The sequence below is a fragment of the Armigeres subalbatus genome, chromosome 3 (assembly GCF_024139115.2).
Source record: "Armigeres subalbatus isolate Guangzhou_Male chromosome 3, GZ_Asu_2, whole genome shotgun sequence".
Lineage (NCBI taxonomy): Eukaryota > Metazoa > Arthropoda > Insecta > Diptera > Culicidae > Armigeres > Armigeres subalbatus.
The window spans coordinates 19477201-19499623 of NC_085141.1; positions in this window are offsets into that span (position 1 = coordinate 19477201).

A 22423-nucleotide genomic window follows, 5' to 3' on the forward strand; every position below is an offset into this window, starting at 1 on the left:
TTTTTCTTTCTTTCTCCTTCCTTTTTTCTTCTTCCCTCCTCCTCTAACTTTCTCTTGCACTTCCTTTTTCCTTTTTTCTCACTTCTTCTTTCTAGCTTCTTGTTTCTTCTTTTTTCCTTTCTTCCAACGGACCGTTTGCCTAAATGGAATTCGGCATAATGACCTTTTGACCATAATGACCTTATATTGCAAAGATTTTTTGCTTTGTTCTAGCATGTTTTCGATTTTTTTTATCTGCTTTAAAATATATCTTCCAGTTGTTCAAAATACAAACATGTCTCTCAACGTCGGTATAAAAAGGATGCGGAATTATCATCACAGTGAATAAAAAAAAACAACTGTGTAATAATCCACACAACCAAAGGATCATAACGTTTCGGAAACAGTGACATCCGAACTAATAATCGAAAAAGTCAACATTCAATTTTCGCCCTTTGGTGGCTCACAGTAAACTGATGATGGGTAACCCGGGCGATGACTTCATGGGCTATATCCTTTCAACTTGAGTCCAGCCTGGTCCACTCGTAAAAATAAGAGTCTAGTGGGGTGATTGGAACAGAGCAGTCTGGCCCACATTGAGCAGCGTCATCCACATCGGACTGACCATTGGCTGGTAGGAAGATAGGGAAACGGTCTCGTGTTCGTATGGGATTTGTTTTTGCTCGATTCGAACATCATGATTTTATTGCTTCTTAAATTGTGTGATGCCAGCAATATACTGATTAGCTGGCTTTCAACGTTGCTAAGACGAAATAGATTTGGTTGGAGATTATAACCCATCCGAAGCATGACCATTGCCAGTTGAGAAATCAGAAGTTGATTTTGCTGGCTTCCTCAAATTCAACTCGAATATAGGTCCCCGAAAGATGCGAACTCGACAACATCTCGCTCAAAGTCACTGTGTCACAGGAAACGATAATTAAACCCGTGTATGATTTATTCCCACATCGCTTTGAAGTAGCGGCGCAAAATAACTCAATTCTCCTTACTCGCCAGGCGCTATCCCGCTGGGGCTCGGCAATCGAGGGCTGGATAGCGTAGCGCATCACCATTGATCATCGTCACGACCAATAAATCAGTCGCGGTTGTTGAGCAGCATCAGAATGGAAAATCGCCACCGCACCACAATCGCATTCGAGGTTTTCCATTTCAATTCAACGGTTGTCGAGCGGAGAGCATGCCACAAACAAGCATCGGTGGACCGTCGTCAACTCTAACTGTACCAAGAAGAGATATAGCAGCGGACGTTGTTTTTGCTGCCAGTTCAGGAAAGTGCTTTCGATAACGGCGCGTGTCACCGATTGAAGTCTATATCTCTTTCCGGTTCCGGAAAAATCTTAGAAACGGCCTTTATAAACGACACACACACACATATCAAGCGGTTGTGTTTGACATCTCACTAATTGGCGAGGACTTCTGAAAAGGGGTTTGCTCCATTCAGGATGTATTCACAACGAAGCTGCATTCGATTCAAATCAAAGGAAACACTATTCTTCGAAAATTCCTATACAAAGGCAGAGGGATGGCAATTATGGTAATAATCACCCGACAAACTACGTCAGCTCGTTGCATTCGGTACGCATTTACCGTCAATTGGTCAGCCAACCATCTACGTACGTCAAGTTGTTTGCAAAGTTGGGATGTTTACGTCGAACGGAGATTATAGCCTGTTCGTATTGCCAGTGAATGCAGCAGATGATGAGAGACAACCCAGTTTACTGGTTTCGAAGCAACAACGGATGATTACAGAAAATTGGCATCCTGAGAATGGATTTTAAAGTGAAGTACTGAACAGTAAGTGCAAGTCGGTATTATTTCGAATGAATGCCAAATCATGATATGAAGTTTCTATTAATTCATCAACAAACTTTTGTGGAATTTCAAGACAAATGTTATTTTAAATCAATATCACGAATTTTCTAAAATTATGCGAAATCTGTAGAATTTTGCAAGTTTTGGTGTTGCGTTGTTCCTAAAATAATTTGTAATCCAATAAATTGTCACGCAAATGCAAATTATCCTGTGTCTCGTTTGTAATACGCTACAGGCCATTGATATTCTTCAACGCTCGGTTAGCACCGAAATGAGTTTAATTTTCCAATATGTATTCTAACAGATGTTGAAAATTTTTCAACCAAACTCGCACCACATGCTACCGCAAACCAGGCCACATGTTGGATTAAGCCGTATTTTTCTTCCCATTAAACTTTAATCCCGTTGCCAGACAGCGAGCATTAGGAATTCCTTTTGTTACAGCTCCTATCGTTGGCACTCTCTCAACCACCGTCAAACCGAGAGCCAGAGTCCGTCCAACAAGTTTACGGAAAATGCTAAGCAGTAGCGTAAACGAAATCCATCGCCACAGGAATGTGAACCCTATTTACCTAATATGACATGCATGGCAGAAAGCACTGGTACAGGTCGGACTCGATTATGCGGAGATTTGTTTATTCGCACAAAAAAGTGAAAATGAAGTTTTCATACACAGCAAACAATTTTGAAAATTCAACGACGTGTAAAATTGCAGCTACTCCCAACAAACGAACAAACACTTGATATTCAATTAAATTTGACTGAATTTTACAAGCAACCACGGTTTAAATTTATTTCGATTTAAATGAATAGTAAGATCGATTGAACATTACGTTTATTTGCATGCTCCAAATATGTGCATGAAAATACATTTAAAATCACAACATATTTTTATCTGTGTAGGAGGAGATTTTTATATTTAATTCTACCGCTTTGTAACTTTACAGATCCATCGAGTCAGAAAAAAGAATGAATACTCCTTGTTTACGACAAAGATACGTCCACGGACAACTTGTTTACGACAAGTCGAAAAGATGTGTCGATATTGGGATTCGGATATATAGACACTTAAAAAGCAGTGACCACATTAGCCCAAAACATCATGTAGAAACTGCAGCATTCGCTGGTGTTGAGCTGAGTTGGTGCTTTAAGGTAACGCCAGAAGCAGCCAGACCGAATGTCCATATGATAGTTCGGAGGTCATTGCGGCTCATGCACGGTCGTCCCTCCCGAAGTATTGTTTGATTGCGAGCCAGGATAATTAGAATTAAACAAAAATTCTACGAAATTTCCTCAGGAAATTCTTTAAAGTTTCCACGGGAAATTTTTTTAATTGTGGATTTCATCAAAAAATTCTTTGGATTTGAAAGATGTTCAGAATAAAAAAAGTTCTTCAGAAGTTCCAAAGGAATACCTTTGAAATTTCCATAGGAAATTCTTTGGAATTTGCCACGAGATCTTTTTTATTTCTATGGAAAATTCTTCGTTTTTGCCAAACGACCATTTCGGCCAAACAACTTTTTCAGTTGAAGTTCAACCGAACAACATTCTAGGCTGTAAGTCCATTTCCATTAAATTACATTTTCAGCCGAATGATCTTTTCTGCCAAACCATCAATTTGGCCAAAAAACCGTTTGTCCTAAAAGGTCATTTGGCCGAAAATGTTGTTTGACCGATCAGGTCATTTGGCCGAGACAGGAGGTTTGCCCTCCGACGAGACAGGAGGTTTGCGCAGGCCCAATAAGCCGCCTAGAAAACCAATCATTACGAACAATATAAGAGATAATGCGACTCGATATAATCGGCAAAGACCTAGGCGACGAATACAGGATCACGATTGGAAGCTTGGAACATGGAACTGCAAGTCGCTAGGTTTCGCAGGTTGCGACAGGATGATCTACGATGAATTACATCCCCGCAACTTCGACGTCGTGGCACTGCAGGAGATTTGCCTTCAGGATAGAAAGTGTGGAAAAGCGGGCATCGAACGGCTACCTTCTACCAAAGCTGTGGCACCACCAACGAGCTGGGAACCGGCTTCATAGTGCTGGGTAAGATGCGCCAACGCGTGATTGAGTGGCAGCCAGTCAACGCAAGGATGTGCAAGCTGAGGATTAAAGGCCGTTTCTTCAACTATAGCATCATCAACGTGCACTGCCCACACGAAAGGAGACCCGACGACGAGAAAGAAGCGTTCTACGCACAGCTGGAGCAGACATACGATGGATGCCCACTGCGGGACGTAAAAATCGTCATCGGTGACATGAACGCTCAGGTAGGAAGGGAGGAAATGTATAGACCGGTCATCGGACCGGATAGTCTGCACACCGTATCGAATGACAACGGCCAACGATGCATAAACTTCGCAGCCTCCCGCGGAATGGTAGTCCGAAGCACCTCCTTTCCCCGCAAAAATATCCACAAGGCCACATGGAGATCACCTAACCAAGAAACGGAAAACCAAATCGACCACGTTCTAATCGACGGTAAATTCTTCTCCGACATCACGAACGTCCGCACTTACCGCAGTGCAAATATTGGATCCGACCACTACCTCGTTGCAGTATGCCTGCGCTCAAAACTCTCGACGGTGTACAACACGCGCCGAAGTCGGACGCCGCGGCTTAACATTGGGCGGCTACAAGACGCTAGACTAGCCCAAGAATACGCGCAGCAGCTGGAAGTGACACTCCCAACAGAAGAGCAGCTAGGCGCAGCGTCTCTTGAAGATGGCTGGAGAGATATTCGACCAGGCATTGGAAGCACCGCAACCGCTGCACTTAGCACGGTGCCCCCGGATCAGAGAAACGACTGGTATGACGGCGAATGTAAGCAGTTAGTGGAAGAGAAGAATGCAGCATGGGCGAGATTGCTGCAACATCGCACGAGGGCGAACGAGGCACGATATAAACAGGCGCGGAACAGACAAAACTCGATTTTCCGGAGGAAAAAGCGCCAGCAGGAAGGTCGAGACCGTGAAGAGACGGAGGAACTGTACCGCGCTAATAACACACGAAAGTTCTATGAGAAGTTGAACCGTTCACGTAAGGGCCACGTGCCACAGCCTGATATGTGTAAGGACATAAACGGGAACCTTCTTACGAACGAGCGTGAGGTGATCCAAAGGTGGCGGCAGCACTACGAAGAACACCTGAATGGCGATGTGGCAGACGAAGATGGCGGTATGGTGATGGACCTGGGAGAACGCGCGCAGGACATAATCTTACCGGCTCCGAATCTCCAGGAAATCCAGGAGGAGATTGGCCAGCTGAAGAACAACAAAGCCCCTGGGGTTGACCAACTACCAGGAGAGCTATTTCAACACGGTGGTGAGGCACTGGCTAGAGCGCTGCACTAGGTCATTACCAAGATTTGGGAGGAGGAAGTTTTGCCGCAGGAGTGGATGGAAGGTGTCGTGTGTCCCATCTACAAAAATGGCGATAAGCTGGATTGTATCAACTACCGCGCAATCACATTGCTGAACGCCGCCTACAAGGTACTCTCCCAAATTTTATGCCGTCGACTAGCACCAATTGCAAGGAAGTTCGTGGGGCAGTACCAGGCGGGATTTATGGGCGAACGCTCCACCACGGACCAGGTGTTCGCCATTCGCCAAGTACTGCAAAAGTGCCGCGAATACAACGTGCCCACACATCATCTATTAATCGACTTCAAAGCCGCATATGATACAATCGATCGGGACCAGCTATGGCAGCTAATGCACGAACACGGATTTCCGGATAAACTGACACGGTTGATCAAAGCGACGATGGATCGGGTGATGTGCGTAGTTCGAGTTTCAGGGGCATTCTCGAGTCCCTTCGAAACCCGCAGAGGGTTACGGCAAGGTGATGGTCTTTCGTGTCTGCTATTCAACATCGCTTTGGAAGGGGTAATACAAAGAGCAGGGATTAACACGAGTGGTACAATTTTCAATAAGTCCGTCCAGCTATTTGGCTTCGCCGACGACATAGATATTATGGCACGTAACTTTGAGAAGATGGAGGAAGCCTACATCAGACTGAAGAGGGAAGCCAAGCGAATCGGACTAGTCTTCATCACGTCGTTCATCAACACGTGGATCGATCAGGTGGAAGATGACTTGCGGACCCTCCGTAGACTGCGTGGTTGGCGACGTGTAGCCATGGAACGAGCCGAATGGAGAAGACTCTTATATACCGCAGAGGCCACTTCGGCCTTAGTCTGAATAAATAAATAAATAAATTCTCCGGCCAAAAATCGAGATTTGCAACGCTTGAGGCTGTTCCTGTTGGCTGTTTAAATAATTCAAGGCACGATTTGCCTTGGATAAGGCGAGTACCTTTCCAAGTTGCTGAACTTCCACTGGTCCGGTCTACCGTGGTCTATTTTTTTTGGACAGATTTACCATCTACGAAAGCCGTTTTTTGTGACTATCATGGCGGAACTGGATATTCTCGTCGCCCTTACTTCGCTGGGTCGGGCAGAGGCATTCATCGAGAAATACGACGCTGCAAGAGACCAAGGGCAAGTACCGCTTCGATTGAGTCATGTGGACAACATCTGGGCCAGCATAGAACCGGTACAAGAGGAACTAGAGGGCTTAGCTTCGACAGAGGAAGGTAGGGCAGCACATGCCGCGGTTCGTGCCGATTATGAAACTCGGCTTTTTACAATAAAGGCAGATTTGATATCCAAAATGCCTCCCACATCTCTTAACGTGCGCAATCCCTGTTCTGCTCCAACCAACTCCACTCTCTCTGGGATCAAGCTTCCGACTATCTCGCTTCCGGAATTCGACGGCGATTACCAGCAATGGCTCACCTTTCACGATACTTTCGTCGCTTTGATCCATTCGAATGCTGATGTACCGGATATTCAAAAGTTTCACTACTTGAGGGCGGCTGTCAAGGGGGAAGCTGCTCAGTCCATCGAAGCTATAGCGATAAGCTCGGCAAACTACAACTTGGCGTGGGATGCACTCAAAGGTCGGTATTCCAACGTGTATCTTATGAAAAAGCGTCATCTTCAAGCACTATTCGACGTTCAGCGAATGAAGAACGAGACTGTATCTCACCTGGATGGTTTAGTTGACCAGTTTGAAAGACACGTCAAAATCTTGAGGCAGCTTGGAGAACCAACTGATTCGTAGAGCACTATTCTTGAGCATCTACTATGTACAAGGCTGCACGACGATACGCTGAAGGTATGGGAGGACCATGCATCTACGGTGGAGGACCCTAACTATATCTCCCTGGTTGAGTTTCTACACAGGAGAATTCGAGTATTGGAGTCCATTTCCGTGAATCATCATACACCATCGGGTTCCGCTCTGCCAACTACGTCGTCGTCGTGAAAGCAACAATCGGTAATCCGCCTTTCGTCGTGTTCCTCCACAGCAAGCACATCATGTCAGGTTTGTAATCAACCTCATCCGCTATTCAAATGCTTCAAATTCCATCGTCTTCCGGTTTCTGAAAGCCAGCAGATAGTCAACGCCAAGCGTGTTTGCCTCAACTGTTTGAAAGTCGACCACGCCGTTGGTACCTGCCAAATGGATATTAATTGTAGATATTGTAATCAACGTCATCACAGCCTTCTTCATACAGATACAGCAACAGCATCCAATTCAGTGTCAGCAGCTGTAGTAATCCACTCCAGATCGCCCTCTCCAGCGGAAATGCCCCAGTAGTCTTTGGTGACCTCAGCAGATGTCGTTCCGGCAGTCCAAACAAGCGCTTCAGTTCAGCATTCTAGGGATAATGTATTCTTATTAACCGTCATCGTAAACATCGTCGATGCCTTCGGTCAGGAACATCCAGCACGTGCCCTTCTGGACAGCGCTTCGCAGCCAAACCTGATTACTGAACGACTGGCCAGCATTCTCCGTCTCCGGCGAAGCAACGTCAACATAACGGTCCAGGGAGCTGGAAAGTTGTCGTCAGTCAGTACACACGGAAATTCGATCCAAAAACCATATGTGACAGCAGACCTTCCATCGCATAATATTTCCTCCTCTGGGTGGAACATTCCGAAGGAATTAGTTCTAGCCGATCCTTCCTTCAACAAGTCACAACCAGTTGACCTAGTGCTTGGTGCGAAGCATTTTTATTCGTTCTTCCCCAGTGCTGCTCGTCTACAATTGGCAGCCAACCTACCAGTGCTCGTTGATAGCGTTTTGTCGCTGGTTCGTCCTCGCAAATTGGTTCATGTTCCACGTTTCCCACGGTCTTGTCAAATTCTGTTACTGTTTCCATGGTGTCTCTTGAAGAAAGCATAGAGCGCTTCTGGAATTCCAAGAAATTGGCTTTTAACGATGGATACTCAGTGGAAGAAAGATGTTGTGAACAAGTTTACAAAAAAATATTTTAAGCTCGTTTAGTGGAATGTATTAAACCGTCTAAGACGAATTAAGTACTGTCCATTCAATTCCACCAGTTAATTTTCGTTATCTTTGCAGATACGTATTTCGACCACAACTGTGTGGTCGTCTTCAGTGTCTTGTACTTGACTCGACTTGAAGAAAACAATCGCAACTTACACTATTTATACTACGCTAGGTACCTAATCTAATCTTATTTGCCTACTTTATTTACCTATACAGTAAATTACTTTATTGTTTAGGTAGAAACTTGAAGAGCCAAGAGCTGCCATTTCCCTGATCCTTATTCAACAGCGCTGTTTGTACCTGTCGGTGGATTTCCAAACTCTCAGCTACATCGAGTTTCCATGGGGAAGAGACATTTCTTAAGATTTTAATATTTGATGCCGTAATTGGGTGATTTTCCTTATACACATTCTCTGCTACCTTAGATCTAAATTCGTAATGTAATCCCTTATCGTTTTTTCTTTTCGCCTTACTCACTTCCGCCATATGTTCCTTGAACCTTATATCTAATCATCTTTTTGTTTGGCCTACATAGATTTTTTCACATTGGGAACAATTTATTTTATAAAACCCCTGCCTTATTCAACATTTCTACTTTATCCTTCGTTGAACCCAATAGAGACTTGAGTTGGTTGCTTCTACTGGAGAATACTAGATCGATGCCGAATTTCCTTAGTCGAGGGCGTTGCTGGTTGGTGATGTGTTTATCATATGAGACCATATGGGATCATATGGAAGTTTACAAATCTACTGTTTCACGTAATAAAGAAGGTCAAATCAGACTTCGCCATCAAACTTGGTGCTTCGAAAGCCAGCGCTATTCGTCGTTTCGAGCTTCTAGAGAAGCGACTCGACCGAAACCCAAAGCTTAAGGAAGATTACCACGCCTTCATTCAGGAATACCTTGACCTTGGCCACATGCGCATGGTAGAAGAGCACGAAGAAGAACCTGCTGTTGCTTACTACCTTCCACATCACCCAGTCCTCAAGGATTCCAGCTCAACCACCAAGGTTAGGTTCGTATTCGACGCTTCAGCAAAAACATCGACAGGATTCTCGCTTGACGATATACTTTTGGTTGGCCCGGTTGTACAAAAGGACCTGCTGGATATCATGATCCGCTTTAGAACCTTTAAAGTGGCCTTGGTGGCCGACATCGCAAAAATGTATCGGCAAGTTTTGCTGCATCCGGACGATAGATCGCTAGTTCGAATATTTTTTCGCTTCTCTCCGGAATCTCCGATTAAAACTTTTGAGCTTCTCACGGTCACATACTTCTGGTCCTCCTATACTGGCCTTCTTAATATAGTTGCATATTGCCAACGATTTGTCACAAACTGTCGCACCAAAAATCGTACTCAGCAAAATCTACTCCAACCAGTTTATGCCAGTCTATGTCTCAGACATATAGAGAAGGCCAAAGCAACACTCACCTACAAGGCGCAAAACGATTCATTCGCAAACAACGTACAAGCTTTGCAGAATGGTCAAGTAGTCGGAAAGCGTTCTTCCCTTCGTAAATTGAGTCCGTTTATTGATCCAGAAGGAGTGTTGAGAGTGGGAGGTCGGCTCAGTCTATCTCTGCTACCTTATCAAAGCAAACATCCTGCTCTGTTACCAAAATCGCATCCTTTCACGCGACTGGAGGAGGAGCACTGCTGTCAGCGATACGTGAAGATTTTTGGCCGATAGATGGACGTAGACTGGTTCAAAGTGTCGTGCGAACATGCTTCCGATGCTATCGAACTAACCCTCTACCTGTTCAGCAACAAATAGGTCAATTGCCCGCAGCCAGAGTAATCCCCAGTCGACCGTTCAGCATTGTGGGAGTTGACTATTCTACCTAATTCTACTTAAAAGCCATCCACAAGCGTGCGGCACCCACAAAAGCATATTTGTGTCTCTTCGTGTGTTTCGCCACAAAGGCGGTACATTTGGAATTGGTCAGTGAATTGTCTACCTCTGCTTTCTTGGCTACACTACGCCGTTTCATATCCCGTCGTGGCCGACCGTCGCACATCCATTCGGACAATGGGAAGAACTTCGAGGGTGCCAAAAACGATATTGCCGATAATGTTCACTATGCTCACAGGCAATGAAGGCCAAATCATTTCTTTCTGTGCTGAAGAGAGCATAACATGGCATCTCACTCCACCAAAAGCGCCCCACTTCGGCGGATCCAAATGACCTAGTTGCACTGATGCTGGCACACTTTCTCATCGGTACCCAGATCTACGAACAATTCCGTCCAGCCAACTAGACCACTACTGAAAACTTCAAGCCCACATCGAGCAATTCTGGAAGCATTGGCAGAAGGAGTATCTCCAAGAACTACAGCAAGATACAAAAGGCTTCTTGAAGAATTCAGACTTGCTACCAGATCGAATGGTCATCATCGTCGACGAGCAACAGCCAGTTACTCGATGGCCCTTGGCTCGTATCGTAGCAATTCACCCTGGGGCCGACAACATTACGAGAGTTGTTTCTCTGCGTACATCGAAAGGGATCATTAAGCGTCCATTCAACAAAATTTGTTTGCTGCCGTATGATCCTGCTCACCAAGACACCGTAGAAAATCATCCGTCATCAGCTGGCCATCAGGAGGATGAGTAGCCGAACCCAACCGTCAACAATTAAGGACCTAAAATAGTTGTAAAATGTTAATTTTAAGAAGTGTAGTCATTCCTCTTTGATATTTTTGTCCTGTTAAATTTGTTTATGTTTATAATTGAATGTAATTCAAGGCGGCGGGTATGATCAGTCATAGCGTAGTTACGTATGTATTGCCATAATTTGACCGCAACTCCGGGAATAACCGATTCGAAATGCGCTACTTTAGTAGAAATATTGAAGTATTCTGGAATCTCGGCACCCGATCCACTGTTTGGCTGTGCTCCATGTATATGCAATATCCCACTAGCTGACCTCGAGGAGATCCGATTACCATTACCGTAGCCCTACCCGTACAAGTCGCTGCGTCAAGCGAAATATTTTCGCTACGGTCGTCACTATTTTCTCCCGTTCGGCTGGTGGCTTTATTACGCCGATTCCGTCACAATTTGAAAAGAATGAACCAAAACTTCAGGCTACATTCGCAAGATGCTTGACTGCAACTGGTTCACCTCTCCCAAGAAAAATGCTTTCCCCAGGAGATAGCAAGTCTGTCCCGGGAGGATCAGGTGAAAGACTCCTCCAGAATATCATCACTCAACCCCATATTACGAGATGGCATACTTTGCGTTGGCGGTCGGCTCCGGAATGCAATTGTTTCGATAAATCGGAAGCATCCAATGATCATTGATCCACGCCATCCTCTCGCCACGTTGGTAATCCGCCATTACCACGTGAAATTGCTTCACACTCCAGACAACAAATCGTCATCGCAAGCGCCAGAGAAAGATTCTGGATCCCCAACATCCGAAACTTGGTGTGTAAAGTTGTCCACGAATGCGTCACCTCCTTCCGCGTCAGACCAAGATGTTTGGAACACCAGAAAGGGTAACACCGACAGCGCCATTCCTGAAGGTCAGTGTGAATTACTGCGGTCCGCTTCTAGTTTCCTACCCCCATCGCCTACCCCATAATCGAGGTCGACCTGTTCTAGAACTGGAGAGGTGCGATTTTTATTTTTCATTTCAACTGTGCACAGCGGCCATTAGCGAACAAACACGCTGGGTGTAATAACCCTTCATTTTTGTTTTCCACCTGTCGAGTTCGTTTTTCGGAAGCTCTACAACTGCAGACAGCCGCTGGATATGTGCGATTCTTTTGTCTCGGGGGTGTTGATACAACTTTTGCAGCAGTACACCCAAAACAGTCTTGCACTTGTTGATGGATAGATACATCGGTAGTCAGTTGGTAAGATAACTAATTTGAAAATGTCTAATACGATGAAAATTACTGCATGAATTTTATTCAGGGTGCACAACGTGCGGTTGTATTGCTGTGCACGTATCTCGTAACCAAAATTTTCGCCTAAATCCGAAGCAAACCATTCAGAAGGCAACGGTCATCGCCCGTGTCTCAACTGAGTAGTGCCATCGGTATCGAATGACTTTGTGTCCAAAAAAAAAACTGTAATCCAGCTTTATCCTAAAGGCGAAAACAGCACCTACTTCCGGATGGATATGAGTGTGATTGTGTGTGCACTTGATGGATGAACGAAATGGTGGTTGAATGCGCCATGGATGGTTCCACAAGTAAGCAATACTTTTCTTGCCCATGGACAGTAAAACAACGGTTATATATAATAGCGAGTGCTCTGAACAAAAACTAGAACTAGCTACAATCTAGACACTACAATAGAAAGCAGACGATACACATGTGTTGCAGAAAATTTATTTTCCATTCACAACATGACAGAATCATGACAAGAAAGTTGGTTCGCTAGAAAATGAAAACACGAACTATTTTTGAGCTTTATTTTGTGAACGGTGCTATGAAGCCTGGTTGTCTTTGCAATATCCTTTTAAAATTCATTTTTACTGAGAATTATTTTCAGGCATTATTAGGGACCATTCGGAAATATTGAAATTAACATAGTGGAACTTGCTGTGTTGAAAGTGTTGCTTCTACTGAGTTTTGACACTTCACTTTCTAGATATGTCAAAGTAGATTGAGTTGTGATTTTTTATGGAATCAATCAACAACTTTTCTACAAACTGTTTTTATTTATTGCTCGTTTTACTCATTCCATTAACAAACAGAATATTACTGAAACAAAACTGGCATCTTAATTGAGCCATTAGCATCCGTCCGGCCGGCCCATATGCATTATTTATCCAACACATCATCAATGGAAACACATTCCGCTCCGCCGTACCGCAGTCTTTCGATCATCCCTCAGCAAACTTCATAAACAGAATTGTATAATCAATTTGCGTGATAATTACCGTAACTGATTCCAATCAGCGGTCCCGGGAACTCTGTGGCGGAAATCGAGCAACAGTAATAAAAAGTACCTTCATTGAGCTGCGAACTGAGTGATTGCATATTTTTGTCCCCGCCCGAAGCCATAAAGAGGGCTGCTGGCTGCTGCACAGTCCCATTATGGATTCGATTAAACAATTCTTTTATGTTTACAGGATGTTTCGAGCCAATTAAAACCAAAATATCGCAATAATGTCGCCTCATTTAGCTGCAGCGAGTGGCAAACGATTGTCACTTTGGTTCTGCGACGGTACTGTGGGATCTGAAACGGCCATTTTTTCAACTAATCATGACGATAAATTGAATCCGAACAAAGCACATCCATATCCACTTTTTTTTTGTTTCTTTATTAAAATGATTTTAAAGTAGGACAAAGTTCATCCATATCCACTTTTTATTTCAAATATACTTATATTTTTTATATAATGCTAACATTATTTTTTTCAGAGATTAAATTTAATTAAATTTAAAAAAAATAATTTTTAAAGTTCAAATTTCAGAGAATCTGTGCGTAGGTGGTCACCGTGCGCAGAATTCGATCTTCATTCGATTCCAGCTGAAATAGTGTAGCCAACCAAAGAGGCCCAGCGATGGGCGAGGCTAAATACTGATTTGGTTCGGATTCCCGTTCTGGCCACAGTAGTCTCCGTCGACCACAAGTAGGATGCCGCTAGTGTAGACAAACATTAAAATGCCTCTGGGAGATCATTCAAAACCACGTTCATGACGTCTAAAACGGCAAAACATACTTTTGCATATAAACAATAAAGACGGATCAATAAAAAAACGAAAATCGATCCATAAATAACTTCTGAATGTTCCATAAAACGCTACCATAAATCTATAAAATAGTTCAGGAGATCCCATAAAGAATATTTTTTCGATCCATAACTAAACTAAAATATAGCAATTAATGGGAAAATATGTTCCATTAACATAGTCAAGAAAACCAATACAATTCCTGCTATTTTACCATGAACGTATGACAAATGATCCATAAATCTTTGGAAAATGATCAATAAAAAACTATATTTTGATCCATAAAACTTCAAATTTGCGCATTTTTTTATTGTAATGATGATCCATAATTTCAGTAATATGATCCATAATTTTAGTCATATGATCCATAACTGTGGCCATTTGATCCATAGATTTGTTCAAATGATCCATAGTTTCGGTGATATGATCCATAAATTTTGGCAAATGATCCATAGATTTTATAAAATGTGTGGATCAATTAATATAGTTTCATTGGCCTTCTTTCCAAGCATTATGGATCATATAAACAAAATTATGGATCATATGACCAAAATTATGGATCATATTACTGAAATTATGGATCATCATCAGGATAAAAATTGCGCAAATTTGAAATTTTATGGATCAAAATATAGTTTTTATGGATCATTTTTCAAAGATTTATGGATCATAAAATTTTTTTTATGGAATCTCCCGAACTATTTTATGGATTTATGGTATCGTTTTATGGAACATTCAGATGTTAGTTACGGATCGTTTTTCATTGTTTTATGGAACGTTTTTGCACATTGAACGGTGCAAAGTAAGGGCTGCCGTCTAAAACAGAGACACTGTCAGAAGGAGCGGAATTTGTGGATGAGTGCCGCAGTCCACCAACTGTTTGAGCGTCAGTGGGGTCTATATGCGATAAAATGCCTTCGAAATACTCAATGAGACCAAATCTTCCGTCATCCTCCAATTTCTTCCTTATACGTCTGTTGCCTGTCGAATACTTAGGAGAGGCAGGAGGTAAGAGAGATTAACCGAAGCTGGTTGGATATCGACCTGGGACCTGATTTTTCTAGATCGGGATTAATATACTCTTTCACCTTTTTTATTGGAGGATCTGATCGCCCCAAATGTTGTTGACTAGGTTGAGAAATGTTGTTTCTCAGTAGGAAATGCTTTGACATGGGATAACCCACCTCGTCAGGCCTTGAAGATTTCTCGCTTAACTTTTCAAAAGGACCTAAGTAAAAAATTTTTCATGAATTAATTTAAATAGCGCAATCAACAGAACAACATGAAAGCTATTGATTGCTGTATTCAAATTAATTCATAAAAAAAATGTTACTTAGGTCCTTTTGAAAAATTAAGCGAGATTTCACAATTTCACATTTCATAATTCGGAAGCGCTCCAGGGATTGGCTTCCTGAGGCAATCGAGTAGCGTTGCAAAATATTTTCCAATGGCATCGGCTACTTTGGAGCAATCGGAGACAGTGGTTCCATTGATATCCCCCAAAGTTTCGAAGTTGTTTTGAAGAATTTATTGTGGTGAAGAACTCTCCCCACTGGGGGGATCTCGTAGCGTAGTTGGCTACACGTTCGCCTTACAAGCGAATGGTCATGGGTTCGATTCCCAGCCCCTCCACCAAACCCTCGTCAGTCGCCGGATCCGCAGCCCATACGGTGGCGTTTGGGGTACGCGCCTTACCGTCACGGCTGCCTGATGACGACTGACAACTTGTTCTTCTCGGAGGCATTCCTCCAACGCTACCCGGATAAATGGCAACCGAACAATGCAACGATCAATGGATACACGACATGGACAAACGGACACAATGGACTCACGACGAGATGGACTGGCACCGACAACAATAATGGTAATGGAAAATCTAAAAATAGATTCTGTGTGGATTCTGTACAGCAGAATACCACAGTAGATCTCGGCACAGTAGCGGTTAAGTAACACAGAGTGCCTACCAAATAAAGAATGGAATAAAAAATAAAAAAAAACTCTCCCCATTGTCTTTTTTTCGGCGTCTTTAATTATAATTTGACCCTGATGGTGCTTCTCCTTGTAGGTTTCCAGGGCACTTACTCACTTAGTATTTACGTGTTCAAATCGGCTAAATTCGCACAGACGTGAGCCAAGAAAATAAATGATATTCCCGCAAAAATGACGTTTGTTAGCCAATTTTCGGCAAATTGTTTGCTGATTTTCAGAAACTTTGACAACATGTTCGCTGTAACTTGGCTGTGCAAATTTCGGTAAAAATTCAACAAATTGCTGATATCGTTGTAGAAAGAAAATTAAATCTGTATCTTAAAGATGTTAAGGTGAAGCCTCCTAAGCACACAGGTAGCCTTTTTCTGATCTTCAAAACTCTGGAAGACTTTTCAGACCGTCATCTGAGAGCTTGACGCCCTGGACGACTGCTACTCTGCGGAATGGAAACTTTGACAGTATCCAGAATGGCATGAGTGAACTCGGGAAAAAAAGACGGATTTAGAGATGTGCAGTTTTTAGCATCACGCCACCGCCAACATTTTTGCATCGGCGTGCCACCGATTCACGCCGCTGATCTGTTTTTCACGCCTATTCAAGTTTTGCAGAAGTTCGTCGAATTTCCCGATTGATTGATTGATATAACTTTGGAGAGTTTACCCGGAATGTAATTTCTTCAAGAACTTTTTTCAATTTTCATTTCTCGTTGAAATTTTAAAAACTTCCCATAAAAGTTAGGCCAAAGCATTTTTTTTTCGAACTTATGACAACATTCCCGTTGAATATACGAGCTCGGTGGTCTAGTGGCTACACACTTAAATCATTTCATAGATTTCGGTGAATTTTGCTTCAATTCACCGAAATCTCAACACCAGATTTGTTCGGTAATTATTTCACCGATTTTCTGCGGTATTTTCCTTTGTTCAACTGTCAAAACTACCAAAAAATCTGTAAAATTTTTACCGAACAGTTCTGCTGTTGAAATTTCGGTGAAATTTCACGGAAATCTGCGATTTATTTCAAGTGTGTATCGCTTCTGCCTTATAAGCAGGAAGTCGTGGGTTCAATTCCAGGCTTGTTCTTTTTCTATTTTATATTTTTATCTAAGTTATTTCTGTGTTTCACGTTCTACCAAAACGATTCCTACTGTTCTGTTATAACATTTCACACAATCCCAAAACCTCCTATGAGAGTAGAGTTCTCTGCATCTTTCTTGAGTAGGTGTCCAATTAACCATCCTTCCCCTTCCTCATCATTCGCAAGGACGTGACCAGGACAGATCTCGACTATTGGAGAGTGCATTGCTTCCATCTAAGAGATAGTGATTAGTCCAGTGGCGTAGCCAGAAAATTGGTCTGAGGGGGTTTTCTGAACATTTTTGACTTTCTCGTACAACAAAGTTGTACCGAAAGGCTATCATTTCACTCCAAATTCGAACTTTTGATAGAAGTCCCGGAGACCCATAGTGTTATATACCGTCGAATGACTCAGCTCGATGAGCTGAACAAATGTCTGTCTGTCCGTGTGTGCGTGTGTGTGTGTGTGTGTGTGTATGTGTGTTTACAAAATGCCATAAAAACATTAGCCAAATTTTCACATAGAAACTCTTAACTGATTTTCTTGCAACAAGTTGCATCCGACTGAGACTAAAACGCTGTTGATCACTATTGAATTTCATAATAATTGCAAATTGCAAAAAATAGATAATATTAAAATAGTGATGAGACATAGTCACATAGAACAATAATGTGTTATGAAAATGCCTTGCATCTATGAATATTTTATCCGTGGCTTCCCATTAAGAGTTTCATCGCACTATAAAGATGCTCGTGTTGCACGCATTTAGGCGTAAGTATGCTATTCGTTCAGTTTCATAGTATTATGAAATTGACCGAAAGTCAAAATTCGAACATAGGAAATTCGAGAAACTTTTGGCAGCGCCATCTGTCGTCTAGTAGTGTAAATTTTCTATCATAACATTAGACGGTGTAACTGTTTTGCCTTTCTTGTACATCATCGAGGTGTAAGCGTAAAGGCTACATTTATTATCTTTTTGCGCGAGAAAGGCGCCATCACCGTTAGGTGGATTAATCTGGGTTTTTTTTCGAAAAAAAAAATTTCTTCCGAAAATTTTGTCTTTGGGGGGGATTTTATACCCAAAACCACCCCCGTGGCTACGCCACTGGATTAGTCCCAAATCAATATCTGTGTTAACGAATGAAAATGATGTATTGTAAAGTACGTATTGTACTCTCATACAATAGCCTTGGCTTGTACCACCTACGATTTTGTGCGAATTGCTCAACGCTAATACTAATGCTAATGACAACATTCCCGTTGGAATCGAATTTAAAATCACATTCCAAAGAATTTCCTACGAAGTCACATTCTAGAAAAAAATGTCGAGTAGATTCCAAAGAATTCCCTACAAAAATTAACAAAACATCGAATGTGGAAACTTCAAAGAATTTCGTATGAGATTTATGAAGAATTTTTCGCACCTAGTATTTTCCATTGAAATCTTAAGAATTTCTCGACGAATTTAAATTCTTGAATTGAGAAGGACCGTTTGGCCAAAAGTCATAGACCGAAATTTCATTTGGCTGAAATGGACATGCAACCGAAAGTGTTGTTTATCTAAACTGATTATTCTGCCGAAAATGTCATTTGTCCGAATAGGTCAAACGGATCTACCTTTTTGGCCATATGACTCTTTTGGCATATGACCCGGTGACTTTCGCCGAATGACTGTCAGTCAAACGACAGGTAGAGCCGTGGTTTCAATCCCATACCTGTAGAGAATAGTATAATAATATAGTAATTCAGTTCAGTATAATAATACAGCAACTTAGCTTATTCGTAGTTATCAGTTAAAAAAAGAAATAATAATGAAAGCGGCAGTCACGCGCGTAAAGATACAATTTAAGAAATAATTAATATATAGAAAGCGTTTATGAATTTATTTGAGTGTAGAGCTCCGAAAGACACGACAGAGAAATAAGAGGGTTCTGAGCGGAGCGACAGATTCGTTGACATCGTGGAGGTGGCAAAAGAGAGTCAGTTATGTGACGATAGTGATAGAGAACGGAGTGAAAAATGTAAACAAAAAAAAGAAGAAAAACAGAAAAAATTGAAAAATATGTGAAATATAAAATGCATTTAATATTGCAAATCGTGTTTTGCTTGTGAGAAAAGAAAAACCCGACAATGGCCAAGTCGGTAGTGAATCTACGCTCCCTGAACGGCAAGTGTTTTCTATGGAACGTGTTTCCGCTCGGTGGTCATTTTTATTTCTTCGACTGACGCACGAAAGACGTGCTTTGATGTTATTCTCGATGGTGCCTCATTCAAGTAAGTTACTTTATTTTCTATGTTTTCCGGATTCTGCTTTCGTTAATGGTGATGAAAAATAAAATAATGCCGGGGTCAGTTGATGTGCAGACGATTAATACAGGGGTGTTGGAGATGTTGTTATAGTTCTAACAACACAGGGCTGTTTGAGAATGTTATTGTAATGGAACCGAACTATGAGCAAAATAAAATATGATTTTTTTCAAATGAATCTTAACATTAACAATAAAAAAGCTCATTGTGAATTCCCGAAAATAAAAAAAATAAAAACAATACATTTAATTATAGCACTACCCAATTTTGAATGATATAGCAATAAAATTGTTATAGAATATATTGTAAAGACAATAATAGAAATAAATTAGAATGTGGTGTTATGAACTATGTAATGAACTGTAAATATAGCTTTCGCAATAGAGTATTGCCTGATTTTCTCAAAATTGCACGCGGCGTACCCTTCAGGAAAGGTACAGGTGCGCTTTTTGCACCCCGTTTACTTGATTCTTATGGGTGAATAGCATTGCGATGTATGGTTTGGCGCGGCCGTACCTTTCGACAGTCATTCGCCGCGTGAAGTTTTATGCATTTTATGCACTCATTTGGGAACATAACAAAAGCCGTGCAGTGTATCACATCCAGAGAATCTGACAATATACGGGTTGTTAAGTATCGTAACAATACAAAATTTAGATTTTGCTATACATTTTTTTTCGTCGAACAATACAGGGTGTGGTAAATGTATTGTAGATATAATCGATCAAAATCCTTGAACGGAATGGTGCGTCATTGATGCCTTCTGCATTCAAGTGAACGTTTGATCCGGTTGGATCAGTTGAGAGAAAATCCAATCCTCGATCGGGTTGGTGCGTCACAAATGTCTTGTGAACGTTTGATCCGGTTGGATCAGTTGAGAGAAAATCCAATCCTCGATCGGGTTGGTGCGTCATTGATGCCTTCTGCATTCAAGTGAACGTTTGATCCGGTTGGATCAGTTGAGAGAAAATCCAATCCTCGATCGGGTTGGTGCGTCATTGATGCCTTCTGCATTCAAGTGAACGTTCGATCCGGTTGGATCAGTTGAGAGCAAATCCAATCCTCGATCGGGTTGGTGCGTCACAAATGTCTTGTGAACGTTTGATCCGGTTGGATCAGTTGAGAGCAAATCCAATCCTCGATCGGGTTGGTGCGTCACAAATGTGTTGTGAACGTTTGATCCGGTTGGATCAGTTGAGAGAAAATCCAATCCTCGATCGGGTTGGTGCGTCATTGATGCCTTCTGCATTCAAGTGAACGTTCGATCCGGTTGGATCAGTTGAGAGAAAATCCAATCCTCGATCGGGTTGGTGCGTCATTGATGCCTTCTGCATTCAAGTGAACGTTTGATCCGGTTGGATCTGTTGAGAGCAAGTCCAATCCTCGATCGGGTTGGTGCGTCACAAATGTCTTGTGAACGTTTGATCCGGTTGGATCAGTTGAGAGAAAATCCAATCCTCGATCGGGTTGGTGCGTCATTGATGCCTTCTGCATTCAAGTGCACGTTTGATCCGGTTGGATCAGTTGAGAGCAAATCCAATCCTCGATCGGGTTGGTGCGTCACAAATGTCTTGTGAACGTTTGATCCGGTTGGATCAGTTGAGAGAAAATCCAATCCTCGATCGGGTTGGTGCGTCATTGATGCCTTCTGCATTCAAGTGAACGTTTGATCCGGTTGGATCAGTTGAGAGAAAATCCAATCCTCGATCGGGTTGGTGCGTCATTGATGCCTTCTGCATTCAAGTGAACGTTCGATCCGGTTGGATCAGTTGAGAGCAAATCCAATCCTCGATCGGGTTGGTGCGTCACAAATGTGTTGTGAACGTTTGATCCGGTTGGATCAGTTGAGAGCAAATCCAATCCTCGATCGGGTTGGTGCGTCACAAATGTCTTGTGAACGTTTGATCCGGTTGGATCAGTTGAGAGAAAATCCAATCCTCGATCGGGTTGGTGCGTCATTGATGCCTTCTGCATTCAAGTGCACGTTTGATCCGGTTGGATCAGTTGAGAGCAAATCCAATCCTCGATCGGGTTGGTGCGTCATTGATGCCTTCTGCATTCAAGTGAACGTTTGATCCGGTTGGATCAGTTGAGAGAAAATCCAATCCTCGATCGGGTTGGTGCGTCACAAATGTGTTGTGAACGTTTGATCCGGTTGGATCAGTTGAGAGCAAATCCAATCCTCGATCGGGTTGGTGCGTCACAAATGTGTTGTGAACGTTTGATCCGGTTGGATCAGTTGAGAGAAAATCCAATCCTCGATCGGGTTGGTGCGTCATTGATGCCTTCTGCATTCAAGTGAACGTTCGATCCGGTTGGATCAGTTGAGAGAAAATCCAATCCTCGATCGGGTTGGTGCGTCATTGATGCCTTCTGCATTCAAGTGAACGTTCGATCCGGTTGGATCAGTTGAGAGCAAATCAATCCTCGATCGGGTTGGTGGGTCACAACTGTGTTGTGAACGTTTGATCCGGTTGGATCAGTTGAGAGCAAATCCAATCCTCGATCGGGTTGGTGCGTCACAAATGTGTTGTGAACGTTTGATCCGGTTGGATCCGGTGAGAGCAAATCCAATCCTCGATCGGGTTGGTGCGTCATTGATGCCTTCTGCATTCAAGTGAACGTTCGATCCGGTTGGATCAGTTGAGAGAAAATCCAATCCTCGATCGGGTTGGTGCGTCATTGATGCCTTCTGCATTCAAGTGAACGTTCGATCCGGTTGGATCAGTTGAGAGCAAATCCAATCCTCGATCGGGTTGGTGCGTCACAAATGTGTTGTGAACGTTTGATCCGGTTGGATCAGTTGAGAGCAAATCCAATCCTCGATCGGGTTGGTGCGTCACAAATGTGTTGTGAACGTTTGATCCGGTTGGATCAGTTGAGAGAAAATCCAATCCTCGATCGGGTTGGTGCGTCATTGATGCCTTCTGCATTCAAGTGAACGTTCGATCCGGTTGGATCAGTTGAGAGCAAATCCAATCCTCGATCGGGTTGGTGCGTCACAAATGTGTTGTGAACGTTTGATCCGGTTGGATCAGTTGAGAGAAAATCCAATCCTCGATCGGGTTGGTGCGTCATTGATGTCTTCTGCATTCAAGTGAACGTTCGATCCGGTTGGATCAGTTGAGAGCAAGTCCAATCCTCGATCGGGTTGGTGCGTCATTGATGCCTTCTGCATTCAAG